This window comes from Octodon degus, unplaced genomic scaffold (assembly GCF_000260255.1).
Source record: "Octodon degus isolate 3935 unplaced genomic scaffold, OctDeg1.0 scaffold00033, whole genome shotgun sequence".
Taxonomy (NCBI): Eukaryota; Metazoa; Chordata; class Mammalia; order Rodentia; family Octodontidae; genus Octodon; species Octodon degus.
Window position 1 is genome coordinate 12,883,321 of NW_004524609.1, and position 15,545 is coordinate 12,898,865.

Below are 15,545 nucleotides of genomic sequence, written 5' to 3' on the forward strand. Positions count from 1 at the left end.
TTGAGCTAAAGGCACAATGACAACAGCCCGCTGAACAAACAGCAGCCCTTCCTGGTCAGGCCTGCTGCTCACCTCCTTCTTCCCTTACTCCCTTGCCCTTCGGCCACCTCCGCAGGTGGTCTGTCACAACCAGAAGAAAGAGGTACTGAGTCACACCTTCCCTTCACTCCCCTGGCGGGAGGGAGTCTCTTCCTCAGGTTGTCTGCAGTAAGCTGCAAAGCTAAAAAAGTCTCAGTTGATAAAAGTTACTACCCTTGCCAGCCTGCAATATCGTGACTTGTGCGTGGTCAGTGCTCCTCTTGTGCTGTGCCTAATCACTATACTCTGCTCAGCTTGCTTGCTCCCACTCAATATATTTTTTTTTGGTACCAAGTTTAACTACAAATAAGAGGTTTATACATTTTTCAAATTCTTCTTATAAGAAATCTCTGCTAATCGACCTGCAAAAGTTCTGACTAGTCTCTCAAGCTTAAAAAAATGTCATCATAATTTAACCTGGCCAGAAATATATTTGAGTGCACTCTGATTTTGTAAAGACATTTGTGTGTGTACTGTGTATTTGTTTATGTTTATATGTCATTCCAAATATTTATAATAAGAGGTTCATATCAAGCCAACCTGAGGTCATCAGTCAAATGGTAATTTTCTTTTCCTCTTTCTTCTTTCTTTTCTTCTTCTTCTTTTTTTTTTTTTTGTCACACCAAGGATTAAACTCAGGATCTTGCACTTGCCAGGCAAGCACTTATTTTACCAAGCTATCTCTCTGGCCTCATAATTTTCTTTTCTTTTTTTCACTGTATTAGTTGATTATTTATAATAGGTTGAGTAAGCACTGTATTGGGTACTGGCAACAAAATGATGAGGAAGACATAAATTTTGCCTTAAAAGCTAGAAGGAACTATGTAAGTAGCACTTCTCATGTAGTCTACAATGTCTTATGATTCTATGGATTCAACTAAGAGTGCTTATTTTTTCTTAAAAATGAAATTCAGGGACAATTTCTTAGAAAAAGATGATGAAGATGAATTTTAAAAGATGGGTGTGAATTTACTGAGAGAAGAAAGAAGCAGGAAGTGCTGAAGTACAGAAAATACAGGTGGAAAAGGATAAGGAGAAAGTGTTTCAAGCGTAGAACTTGTACTGGAGGGGCACACGGTTGTAGAATGCATGGAAAATTGTGGTGACGAGAGATAAAATAATTACTCATCAGTAAGAATGTCTAGGCACAAACAAGGAGAAAAAAGGAACCAGAAGGCAGGGACTTCACAGGCCAGTTGTGGCATTTTGAGATGTAAAGTAAGGAAACATGAACTTTGCACTTGGCTTTTCGAAAAGGTCTGTCTGGAAGCAGCTTGGCAGATGGTGCGTAGCAATGTGCCACCACCACATGGCTTGAACATCACTAGGAAGAAGGTGTGGCGTGCATTAGAATGTAAAACTAATGTGGCTGTGAGAGCAATTAGATTTGATGGGGAATCATAAAAATTGAGAAAAATCTCCAGATTTCCAACTTGGGCAATGAGGAATAAAAATACTATTCCTAAGGTAACGGGACACAAGGAAGAGCAAATTAGAATTTTGGGATATTAAAGAAAAGGTGTCATGAGGGATAGTAAGACTAATGAAGTGTAAAGAGTAATTTCAACAGAGATGTGTGGAGAAGATTGTGCCAGTTAGTCTTTTTTTTTAAATTAATTTTCTTTAATTTTTAATTTTTTTTTAATTTTTTTTGCAGAACCAGGGATTGAACTCAGGCCCTTGCACTTGCCAGGGAAGTGCTTATTCCACTGAGCCATCTCCCCGGCCCCATTTTGTTGAGAAAAAAATTGCAATGGGACAGTGTTTTGTTTTTTTTTTTCTTGCGGAACCAGGGATTGAACTCAGGCCCTTGCGCTTGCCAGGGAAGCGCTTATTCCACTGAGCCATCTCTCTGGCCCCGGACAGTTTTTAATAAACATTTATATGGCTATATATCCTGTGTGTTGCCATTACATTTAGAGATGTCTAAGCTGTGAAATGGAGATTTCATCATCTATTGTGACAGTTATGCTATGTATGACTGTTGATGTCAAATGTTCCCTGTAAAAGTCTAACTGTTGTCTGTTATCACTCTACAAGGATTTAATTCCTAAATGTCCATGGTTGGTAAGAAATAGCAGTTCTCTGCTTGCACTTTCTATTTCAATGTGCTTGATACTCAGATAAAATTCTAATAATCAAGTGTACTGCTCCAAACTAAGCATACTAATGTAGACCCAGATTCTCTAGAAGGAACAATTGCTATTAGTTCCCATCTTATGTCCCTATCTGCTCCTGACATTCACACCAAGCGAAAAAGACAGATCTCAGTTCTCAAACCCCACAGGGAAACTTACTTAGCCTGACTTTCCATGTCTTCAATAATAGAGACCAAAATTAACTATATACAAATGCCGACTTTTGGCTGTGACACTTGGGACTCCAATCAAAGTACGACCTTAACAAGGTACTGCTGAGCTTAAACAATGATGCCAGGTGGCGACCTAGTGCAGTGGTTTCCGCGCCGGGCTCTATAGCGCGAGGTCACCGGTTTGAGCCCCCGTCCTGACTCTTTTGGGGGCTGGTGAGATGGCTCAGTGGTCTAAAGCACCTACTTAGAACAAACTAAACTAGGCTAAGCAAAGCACAGGGACCACGGTTCAATCCCCCAGCACCACATGCCAGCCAACCCCACCCCCTGGTGGGCTGAGCTGGCCACACACACACACACAAAATAAATAAATAAATAAATAAATAAATAAATAAATAAATATTTAAAACAAAACAAAACAATGATGCCATCCAAGCCTAAGCCCTTCCTGGATGATTTCAAGTGCAAGAAAGGACACTGGGTATGAGCTTCCTCCAACCTACAGCTATCACTGGGACCTGGTTCCATCTACCAGCTTGAGGGGCACTAGAAATGTGACTGTCCTGTTCACCAGAGAGTGGGTAAGTCATCCAATTCCCTGCCCTCACAGGGGAACTCACTGCAGCCAGATCCATCAATATTTGTCCTGCTTGGTCTTGCTGCTGAAGAGGAACAGCGGAGCTTGCGGTCCACAACTCCCACTGAGGTATTTGTCAGAGTCCTGAGTCTCGCTGGATGTCTCAGGTAAAAACAAAACAACACCAACAACAAAAAACCCCAAAACTCTTCTTGCTGACACACAGACCATATATTGTGTTCTTCCTGAACTCTTAAAGTCACTGTATTATATCTACAGTCTCCATAGTGGGTGTTGATGGTTGACCTACATGACCCCTTTAGACAGGCTCATTCCCTGCTGACTCCAGTCACTGTTCTTCACTTACAATTTCTTTGTGATCCCAACCTACTCCATACTTCTCATGGGGAGAGATCTCATTCAAAAGCTCCATGTCTCTCTCACCTCTCTCCCCACAATGTTTATCCTATAAACTGAATTTCAACGTGCAGCCAGCTCCTCTCTCCCTTTTCCCTTGTCGACCACATACTCTGAGACATTTCAAGTCCCACTTGTGCCAACATGCTATTCCTATATTAGGGTGCCTCAGAGATCCCATAGCCTTTCCCTGTGTTCTCCAATACCCAATAGCCCCCAAAATCAGAGGGGGCTCAAGCCCATCATCTGCTGCCTCCTTACCAATAGTTTTCTTAGAACTGCCCGTTCATCATTCTTCCTATACTCAAACCTAATGGCTCCCATTGTTTAGTTCAAGATCTCAGGGTTATTAATAATGCAGTTACTCCTATTCTCCCAGTGATGCCAAACCCCTACACTGTGTTTTACTAAAAATCAATACTCCTCCCCTTCAACATGAGCATGGTAGAATGACACATTCATAGAACCTCCTCTTGCTTCCCCTCCTTTCTCCTTTAATCATGATGACATGTACTCATAGCCTGCTGCCTTTTTAAACTTTTTCAATGTTTCTTCAGTCTCCGATGTGAGTCTTCACTACTGATAAACTTCTTATCCTAGCTGAGACACCTGGCACTAGCTTCTATATGGGTGTAAACTGTCATCCTGTCAACTCCCCTCACCCCCAAGACAATGCCCCTGTTTAGCAGGAAACAGTCTAAGAGATACATTGCCCCTTTTATAACAACCAAAAGATGGAAAAGATAGGTTCTGGCCCTAGTATGAATTCCTGAATTATTATGGTGGTCATCTAATGTGGCTGAAGCCATTAAAAACAACAGCTTATCTTCCCAGAGACTCCCTCCCCCCTTCTCCAACTCAGCCCAGGGTGCAATTTTCTTTCACTTTCCCCACCACCTCAGGGAAGGCCCCAGTCAGCTCCTCAGGTCTAGCTAAACATCCCCCTCAAACTCCACTCCTTCCAAAAGTCCACAAAAGCCTTAGCTGTGTTTGTCTCAGGCCAGAGGACTATCTGCCCCGCCTGCCCTCGATCCTCTCTGTGTCCTTAGAGTTAATAAAGGCTTCTTTGATCTTATCTCTTTGTTGTGCTGCTGAAAAACCAATCAGTACTAGGAGCATGCACCATGGCACCAGCTTCAGATATTTACTTAACGCCTAAGGGAAACACATGCTACATAATGCAGAAGATGTAGTAAAGGACGTGGTGTTGTACTAAATCAGTTGAAGTCAAAAGAAACAATGGAAAGTCTGGATTAATATAGCCACAGAGGAGTCCTGAGCTTAGTTTTAATCTAAGTGAGTCTTGAGCCACCAAAACTTCTCACATTTATTGAGCACTAAAAAGAGCTTAAGGAATGCACATAACCAATTTGGTGTAGACTAACTGCTGTTTACATGGCCTTCTTTACACGTCACTAGTTGGTAATGTCCCAGGAAAAGGAACAAAGAACAGACAGTGTTCCTCCAGAAATTTGTTGCTCCCTGCATCCCAGCTTTCCAAATTATACTGAGCTACACATTTTCTTGGGCTCTGTTCTTTGTTCCTTGCTCCCCCAGAACAGGAAGCTTCTGGCTCACATCACTACAACATGATATGGTACTGCAGCCTCCCAGTTGCCCTCCCAGTTGTCCCAGTGTCTTGTGCATCCCCTGAAGGTGTATCCTGTCCAGTGTGATCCACCAGGACTGTGATGTTGAAACTGTCTTCCATGCTGTCTAGTATGGTGCCACTAAGTTCTGTGATGTGGCTACTGTGAATTAGGAGCCACCTTTTAAATTTAATTTAGTTTGTATTCCTTTATATTTCAGTAGTCATTGGCTAATGGTTCTTCTACTGGGCCTCACAGCTCCGTACAGAGAGGCCACAATATGGTCTCACACTATGCACTGCATCTTTGTCCCGGTCTCTTACCAGTGTCTGTGCATCTTACAGGTGAATTGTTGCAGAATGCCTTATTGTAAAAACTGGTAGAAAATGTTCTCGTAAAGCCAGATGTGGGGGTGCATGCCTAGAACCCCAACACTTGAGGCTGAGGCAGGAGAAGCACCAGGTCAAGGCCACTCCAGATTGTGCAGCTACACCTTGTCTCCACTATACGCCTTACTCTCCCAAAAGTAAGTTACCACGGTACCATTTATGAGCTTTATTTGTGGTACCATTTGGTGGAAAGATGGCTTCATGTGTGTTTCAATGGGAAAGACGGCCGTGGCCATATTTGGCACTCAGTGTGGAATTTGCAAATGGAAGTGAAATTCTGCCAAATGCTTCTGTTTTCTAACAAAGGGTTTGCAAACAGATGTATTGGTTAATGGAGACATTGCCATCTTCTTGTGTAATTCATGAAAGAAATCTCCAGCTCAGTCTCTATGGGCCTACATAGGCAACAATTTTTAAAAATAATTTTTCACGTACGGTATATAAGCCAAAAACCTCACAACTACCCTAGATTCCCTACCATTTCACACATCTCAGCCTGAACCTCATTTTGGCATTTGTCACTTTTGGGGACCAAGGCACACAACTGACCATGAATCAGCCTGACATTACACTTGCCATCCTGGGCTTGTCTTGGTGACAGTGGCCTTCTTCAGCATTAATCACAGTTCTCTTTGCTTCTCCTTTAAAAATCAAGGTCTACAGGAAAGCAGCCCTGGTGGCAGACTATCCAGGCCTGGCCTTGCCTTTGCCTGATGGGTGCAGCCAGGGCACTTTGACTTAGGGGAAGTGGTGGTATTTTTGGTGTGTGTGTGTGTGTGTGTGTGTGTGTGTGTGTGTGTGTTTTGTTTTTTGGTGTTTTTTTTTGTTTTTTTTTTTGTTTTTTTGTTTTTTTGTTTTTGTTTTGCTTGCTTCCTTATTTGCTGAGACAGGGTCTCCCTTTGTAGTTGAGTCTGGGCTTAATTAAATTTGTTATGTAGCCCAGGCTGGCCTGCCTTAGCCTCTTAAGTGCAAAAATGCCAGGCACGTGTCACCAGGCCTGACCAGTGGTAGGTTTGATGGTGAATTTCTGTCTTCAAATTGTCCTTAAGTCACATGGACCCCTGATGGATTTGTGCAATATTTTATTTTTGGCAGTTTTGGGCACTGAACATGGGCCCTTTGCACTGAACCATAGCCCCAGGCCTTTTCATTTTACTTTGAGACAGGGTCTCATTAAATTGCTTGATCAGGACTCAAACTTAGAAAGTTTGTGCCTCATCCTCTCAAGAGCTGGGATGCCAGGTGTACACTGCCACACCCAGTGATCTGACCAGAGTCTTTAGAAATCCTTTGTCTTATGATACTTCAGGAGAAAGTTTCTTCAATTCTAAATGGCCCCTACAGAAAGGAGTTTCATTCCCTTGTTTTGACCTTGAGCCCCTCTTGAAAGATCTCTATGGAAGACAGTGCAGGACTTAATGGATAGAACTCAGCAAATCCTAAGGCCCTCTCCTGATCCCAGGTCAATGAGTGTATGCTTCATGCCCAGTCACATGGGAGGATGAGGGAGCAGTCTGAATGCATACAGTCTTTCAGATTCCTGAGTCATACTCACGGGCAGGGCTTGCTGCTAGCACTGGGGGACCAAGAGTGGACTGTGGAGAGGAAGGAAGGAGGGCTTTGCCTCTGAGGGCTCCTGACCTGCTAGAGAAGAGTGACTGCCTCTACAGCACAAGGCACCTGCTGCACTCTGCTGCCTTTCCTGGTGACCTCTACAAGGTCGGGCCAGGCTGAACAAGTCTTAACCAGGGCTCGTCACACACTGTGACTGAATGACTTGACCAAATTCCACCCCTCCTGGTATCCCATCCATAGCCTCATGAAGGAGAGAACATAATTTTCCACTTATCAGTGTGGGACTTGTCCTGTGGTTTGCTCTCTTTTGTAGAATGAAGTAGAAATAATATTGAGCCATTCCAAGCTCAGACTTGAAAAGACTCCCCAGATCCTTCTTGCCCTGTAGCCAGCCAGCTCAGCATGGGAATGCAGCACCTCTGGCCAGCCACCCCCTGCTATGCCTGTCACTCATGAGTTTCAGAGGTTGGCAGAAATATAATACTTGACACCTGAGTACTGTACACCTCAGTGATCGAAATAGTCTGGTGACCCCAGCACCCTGGGACAGGGTCCAGAAAGTGGGCAGGTGGTTGATCTCCTGTGGGCAGGAGGCCAAATACAGAGGGAATGTTTAGCTCATTCATTATGTGGGATGGGGACTGGACTAAGGACATTCACAATGAGCCACATCTCAGCCATACGTTTTATGAAGAGACAGGGTCTTGCTGAGTCATTAAGTGGCCCAAGCTGGGCTCAAACTTGTGATCCTCTTGCTTCACCCTCCCAGAGTGCTGAGGCTGTAGTGTGTGCCACCCCACACTACCGCATAACTGGTTCTTGAAAAGCAGAGGAAAGCGGGCCAGAGCAGTAGGCATTTGACTGAGAGTCCCGCCCTCCTTGGGAAGGATGAGCTCTTGGTTGCAGAGGCTAAGAATCCTGGGGGAAGACGCTGGGAAGCCACACTGCTTCCTGCCTACAAGAGGGTCGCACAGGGTCAGAGCTGTACCCCAGCTGCTTTCTGCCTATGCTCTTGCTATGTGCACACACATATTTAACTGTTTGCATTTAAATTTCCCACCACATAGCTAAAAGTGGTTGCAAATTTTATGTATTTTAATATGCAGAAATAGCTATTTAGAAGAGCTGCTGAAACAGGACACGCTTTTTCATGAATGACCTCTTCCAATGCCCACCTTGCTCACCCTCAGTGCCGGACTGCATGGAGATGCCCCCGACTGTATGATGACTTCCTGCAGCTCCCTGAAGAGCAATACCAAGGCAATGAAGCTCCCTCCCCACCTCATTTTGCATAGCAATTATAAGTCATCTCTAGCCTCTCATCCTGAATGATGAGAAATATTTTGAAATATGTTTTTGAAAATATCCTCATGACAGGACTCATCGTGTAGCTTGGCTGCCAGTCTTTTCCCTTGGGGGGCCCTGATAGGCCTATCCATATCCCTAGCCCAGAGGGGCCAAGAAAGCCCAGTGAAAGCCTTCTGGAAACAGAAGGGGGCTTCAGACTTCTGCTTTCCCCTGCCTCTTCCATCCCAGCGCCAAATCCTTCCCAAATTTATTTTCTTGGTCTGTTTTGCATCTCCCTTGCCAATGTTGGGAAAAGCCCCACTTGAAAAACATATATGGAGGACAGTAAGTGAATGATTCATGTTATTTTTCATGTCTCAGGCCCCACAAAGTCACAAAGAGCAAGTTCACCCCCAGGCTGGGGTCCTGCAAACAACTGCACAGTGCTAGGCTTTCAGGGCTCTGTTGGCTGCCAAGGGCCTCAAATGGTCTCTGGAGAGACCTCTGGCTCCATCTCAGCCTGTACTTATGCCGTCAGTCAGGTACACTTGTTCAGTGAATAAGCTGCACAACCATACTGGATGGAGGTGTTTCACTCTTTTCAGAGTGAAAAGAGTGCTTAGTCCCACATGCAGCCCTCACTGGGAAGAACAAGAAAATGCATCTGTTTTCCTAGCTTTCTTACCCTACAAGTCTGCCCATCAAGCAGATACCCAAGTTCAACTGGCAGAAGTTGTACAGTACAGAGGTTTTCATACCAGCGACTGTCCCTGATGAGTTGTGAAGTCAGTTTAAAGGACAACTAGGACCAAAGGACAGTATCTCAATATTTAGCAATGTCAAGTCAGGAGGAGGGCAAATACAAGTCCAGCTTGGACAACTTAGCAAGACTTTGTCACAAATTAATTAAGAAGCTGGAGATGTAGCTCTGTGCAAAGACTCTAGATTCAATCTCCAGTAACACTGAGAAAGAAAGAGAAAGAGAGCTCTTTGGAATACAAACAGAACAGCAAACCCCAGCATGCACTGTGCCAGAGATGACTGTAGGCTACAGCATCTACACACACTGACTTGATAAAACATGGCTCAGTGCAAGGATGGTGTAATCAGACGCGAGGTGCCAGGGAAGGAATCGCCCTCTTTCTGAGACTCACCAGCAGTGCCACCACACAGCAAGGTAGTTTCTGTTCCTTCCTTCCATTTCTTTATTATAAAGGAAGAGGAAAGAATGCTGTGGTGTAGATCTCTTCCAGTGAGGAGGCTGTGAGATCTGAGGAGATGAACAGAGGAGGATCACAGGGTGATCCTGAAGCATGAGAAGGTGCGCTTCCTCCCCCACTAAGGCAGGTCGTGGACTCCTTCCTCCAGCCCCAGCCTAGCACCCTGGTTTCCTGCACAGGCCCCAAATGCCCCTCCAAAGCAGAAGCAGGTTCCCCCATCTGTCAAGTCTACCCTCAGTACTACATGCCTGGTGACAGAAGGTACCTCCCCAGTCTTCCAGGGGACAGTAAGTTTTGTCAAATGATGAAATTACCCTTTAGTGATCTCACAGGTGAAAAGTAAAGCTAATCAAGCATTATTGAATCAGGCCGAAGATGAGCAGAGGAAAGATCTAGGACGTGGCTCCTTTACACAGGCTTTGCTGGGGAAACCTGATGAAAGGCCCTGTGCAAGGTATTAACTGGACCTATTAGATAGTACCACACATGCTGGAGGCAGTGGCAGCTGCAGAATGCTAAGGAATCTACAAGACAGACTCCTGCCTCATGACCCTATCCTTTCTCCTCAGGGTAATGACAGTTCCTAGAGCACAGAGCAAATAGGTGTTCAGTGAGGTTGTCAAACTGTTGACACAGTAGTTAGGGGCTGGGGAATTTCTCATTCATTGCAGCTCTGTGCATCAGAATAAATTCTCCAGATAGCTAAGTGAACTGTAATCTTAATTTAAATTCCTCAGAGTTGGATGCAACTAAAAACACACTCTTAAGTGAAATAAATCAGACCTGCATGTGCAAATATTGTATTATCTTCTTAGTGGGAGAACTGGAAAGAGCAAAGCAGAATCTGAAGTGTACAATAGAAACCATGGCAGCAGGTTGGGCTGAATGCCATCATGGCCGAGCCTGTGGTGTACTTCTCACCACTCATGTCTTCAAAGATAGTCATTTTCATGACACAGTAGTGTTTACTGCAAAATCTGCCCCTCAAAACTCATGTCCTGTAGGAGGATTTCTCTAGGACTGTGTTCTGTTGAAGGCTCTGAAGGAGTGTGTAATTCTGCAACAAGATTTTCCTGGAAACTCAGGTGTCATTGAAGATGAGAAGAACTATTCTCAAAGGGAACTGATGAAGCTCCTCACCACTGGGAAGGGAGGTCTCTTAACAAGCAGTGGTCTACCCAAGCACTGCATGGGTTTTACTTTCTCAGGCTTTCATTTCACTCAGCCTGGCCCCAAGTGGTTTGTGGGGCTATGAGAGACAGAGAGGGAGAGAAAGAGAGACAGACAGAGAGAGAGACAGAGAGAGACAGAGACAGAGAGAAAAACAGAGAGACAGAGAGACAGAGAGAGACAGAAACAGAGACAGAGACAGAAATATAGAGATGGAGATAGAGATAGAGATGAGAGAGAGAGAGAGAGAGAGAGAGAGAGAGAGAGAGAGAGAGAGTTAGTTTTGAGAAAGCTGCTTTACAGAAGATTGGCTGAGCACTCACTGTGGTTGAACTCTAGCATGTGCATGTTCTAAAACCAAGATGGTGGGCTGGCCAAGTAGTTCAGTGGATTAAAGAGCCTACAAGCAGGCACAGGGGCCAGGCGGTTTGATCCCTGGGCCTGCCATGCTGGTCCTGCCCCCAAAGCATGCTGAGATGTCAATTGAGACTGGGTGTGGTGGCACACCCCTGTAATCCCAGCCCTTGGGAGGCTGTAAACAGGTGGATCACTACAAGTCTGATTGAGTTGTGAGACCCTGAACACCCTGTAGACCCTTCCCTAAAATATAAAAAATACAAAAAAAGAATAAAAATAAAACCAAAATGGCGGGTGTGTGAGGAGCAACAGCATTCCTCTTGTTTCCCTCAAGGGCCTTCCTTCTCTGAAGCCTTTTCCTTAAAGGCCATGCCAAACTATTGTCCACAGCTAGTCATACCAACCTTATATGTTAGAGGACAATAAATACTGGAGCACCATTTTCAAGGGACAAGAAGACACCCAAAGGCAAATCTATGAAAAGCAAAACAAAAAGACAAACCCCCTCTCTCGCTGAGGTGACTCCCTACTCAGGGCATTCCTCAGTGTGCAGTACAGCGCAACTTCACCCAGGATGGCCAAGTGATTGGTACTCAGAGCTGAAGCAGGGACCCCAAGACATTAGATGCTGTCTCAGTTGTGCTGAGTATTCCTTCTGTGTGTGCTTCTCGGTGTATTGCAGAGGTGTTCTCGGGCCTCCTGCTAGCCCAGCTGACAGCGCACACCTACTTTCTGCCATTCTCACAGGCGCTCGTCCAAGTCTCTTCCTTCTTCATGAATCAGTACCACCTGGGTTTGGTCCTGAGTCCAGGTCTTTATTCCAAGTAGCTATCCTCGGGGCGGCGCTTAGGCCCCTTTGGGTTCCCATAACTACAGAGTGCCTTAGCATCTCTATTCTCACCATGGGTTACACTGAAAGTGGTAGATTGATACTAACTCTCTAGAATTTCAATAACTTTTTCATGGGATCTCGAATATGAACCTCCTGGGCCGTGGGGAGGGTGGAGAGGGATGCTTTAGAGCGAGTGTTGCAGAAGGGAGGCTGGCTACTCTGGCTCCAAAGGCCCAGCTGGAGCACAGGTGTGACACTGATGTCAGCTACAGATAGAGCTGGTGGTCTGGCTCTGTGGCGGGATGGTTACAATCAGGCCTGCAAGCTCTAGGGGCAGAGCTCTTCTAACTCTTTGAAGAGGTGGAGTTCTGTGTCCCTTTCCCATCTCCAGCCTTCTTGGGTGTCCTTCTTTCCTGCCTGTAGACCCAGTTCAGGGTTTGCATCTCCCCCAGCTAGGGGCTGTGGCAGACCTCTTACCCTCGGAGCCTCAGTGTCCTCCCGAATGCCATTTTCTTTAATCCTCTTCAATATCTGGGAGTGCAATAGGACCCATTTCTCAAATATAGAAATGGCTCAGAGGGGTGAAGGAACCAGAGGACACATAGTCTGCTAAGCAAGGAATTGGGCCAAATCCAGGCTTGTTGGGTCTTCATTTCCTCTGCTCTGCTGAGCCTACGCTATGGGGCTCCCCAGGATTTATGCTGACAATCAGCTTGGGAACCAGACATCCCTGGTGCTGTGGCAGTGGCCCCATCCCATCTCCATCTTGTGTGACCTGAACAACCTTCACATTATTTTGTAGGCCAAAACCAATAAAAGCCAACGTGGCTAATACTGCATTAAAGGGAAGCTGAGTAAAGGATCATTTGGGACACCTATCTCAGTGTGTAGTCAGACAAAACTTTTGGAGAAACCCAGTGAGATCCCAAAAGAATGTTTTTCTCTAATGAGCAAATGATACAAATGCAGAAGTGACTGATACTTATGGCAAGAATTCATTTGGAGAGTGACAGCTCCAAGACAGCTACTTCTGTGTGAACACAGCCCACCCCACACCCACACCGTACTACTTCCCTGCTGGGTCTCTGACTCCCACACCATTCCAAGTCTGTGCCAGACTGACCTTGGCCAAGGGGCAGAGTGGTCAGATGTTGTGGAGGGGCTAGCAGCTGACTAGGAGGCCAGGTTACTCCAGCATCTGCCATTCCTTCCATCAAGGGATGCATCACAGCGGTTAACTCCTCCCTGCACAGCATTCTCCACAGTGCCCTACGCTGAGGGCCCTGAGGGACCAGAGGCCGGCCTTGGGGATGGGGGTCTCTGCTGGGAAATAGGGAGAAATCCTCATCCAACAGTTTAGGACCTGCTTCCCAATTCTATTATGTGTTCACAAATTGGATACTGTGAGGGTGAGACAAGGTAACCCAGTTCCCTTTGCCAGTGCTTGAGAGGAGCCATCAGGTGGCTCTCTTGGTATCCAGGTCTTTCCCTATGTACTGAAACTATGTGACATTGGCTACTACCAGAAGGCGCCCAAGCGTGGGCTGAGATCTACTGTAGGATTCATTTGACTAGGAATGGAGGTGTGGGTGCTCTGTACGGTGGTTATACCCTGGGTTCCAACTCTGGGGTGCCTTGCAACCAGGTCTTTGTATGCTTGACTCCTGAATCCCCATGGGTGCTGCCTCAGGGCTGGCTAAGGCCCCAGTAGGTAGCTCCAGAGCACATAGAGCTCACCCCGAGACTACGCCCCTCTTTGGCTGTAGGTGTCTCTAGAAGCCCTGCCCTTTCAGGCTGACAGGACTGTGGCCTCTGGACGTGGTTTACAGAAGTGCCACCCAGGCTTTGATGTTGGTGGTGATGCGTGAGCCTTAGCCCTTTTGCCTGAATCTTCTCTAAGGGCAGTGGGGGGGGGGGTTGCCGCCTGTTGCCCAGGTGTGGTGCCTGGCATGAAGTACTCCCAGCCGCTGAGCTTGAGAAAGAGCCACTGGCAAGTGCAAACTTTATCTTAGCTTTTGTTGGACCACATTGGTCCTGTTGGTTCACAGGACCCTGGCACTTTTCTGGGCAGGGCCTGGCATCTTTACAGACGTGATGCTCACCTCTCTGTGTCAGTTTTGTGTTGCAGGTGGCCTCACTGGTGTTCCTCCTCACAACTGCCACCTGCAGGAGACTGCTTTTCTTGCTGCCTCTGTGTGTGTGTGTGTGTGTGTATGTGTGTGTGTATGTGTGTATGTGTGTGTGTGGTTTGGGGCTTTTTTTCTGTTCCTCACAAAATGTCATCCGGGGTCCAACAGAGAAGCTCTGGGCTTCTGGTCTCCTCAGACTCAGAGGTGACTTTTCCACTCCCCACAACTTAAAAGGCACTTACGGCTCAAGGATGACTGATATTTGTGCAGGCTGTGTTTAGGTCCCATACCAAGCTGTGGACCAAATCATGGGGCCAGAAGAGCTATAGGCAGAGACAGCCTTTCCAAGAAGCTCCGGGTGCCCAGGTCTGGGACCTTGGTATGACACTAGTGGCCTGGAACCCCAGGATGTGAGCCAGGCCCTGAGGCAAACCACCCCTCCTCCACTGCACAAGTGGACATGATGTACCCTCTGCCTCTGGCAGATGTGTCAGACTCAATCCTGACTTCTGGGTCCCTGATCTCACTTCCCTACATGCCCACTGGATGACTTTGGGGTTGTCACTTCACTTCTCTCAGCCAACAACTGTCTACTTGGGAGTGGCAGCAACAGAGCCTGTCGGGTCTTTGCCTCCCAAGGACATGAGTGCAGAGCAGGCTCATGGGCAGCGCGTGGAGCAGAGCTGGGCCCTCTCCCTGACCTTCAGGAGCCTGGAAAACTCACAGCTGTTCTTGCACCTTCTCCCATCTGGTCTCCTGCAGGCGCCCTTCAAGACTCCCCTGTGTACAACTCGCCATCCTCCTTCCTTCCTCTTCTATTCTAATAGTTGTTTCTTTCTGCAGTAAGCCAGTGTCAACAGTAGAAGCTGCACCTGGGTAGGGCAGGTGTCAACAGGGTCAGCAGGGACCGGGCTCTGGGCACTTTACACTTACTGAGTCTGGTGGACTGAGAGCCGAGGGCCTCAGAACTGATCCGTAAACATCTTGTGAAGATTGGAAAACCCACAGGTGACAGATCTTCCTCATCACTGCTTCCCACAAGGTCACCCTGACCAGGCATGAGGTGATGATCGGCCAGACCACCTTTGCCCAAGACCGCTTGATGATGCACCTCTGGTTCCCTTGTCTCTGTGGCCTGGGAGCTGGTGTCAGTCCCTGAGGACTGGGCTCAAACACTGCTTCTGTGATCCTCCCAGTTCAGCTATCCACTGGGAAGTGATTAAAATTTCTTTCTTGTCTTTCACCTTGACTTCATTGCTAGATTTCTTTGGAGCAAGTGGCCGGGCCTGCCTTACTGGGATCCCAGACTCAAGCCACCAGCCTATGGCTGTGGTAGCAGCTGCCCTCCCAATAAGAGGCTGGCCCGTCAATAATTCTTCCTGCCAGAGTCACAACCATGACTGTTCAGTAAGCTTTCCTGGCTCAGCGGGAAAATTAGAAATGAGAACATATGAGCAAATTTCTCTTGGTGTTAAAATTATTTATACATGGTGGGAAGTGAGGGATTTACTAGAGCTGTTTCGCTAACTTTGCCTTTGGACAACATTTCTAGTCGTAACTTGCACAGCCAGAACATTGCTGGTGGATAAGCTCGTAATGTCAGCTAATCCAGCA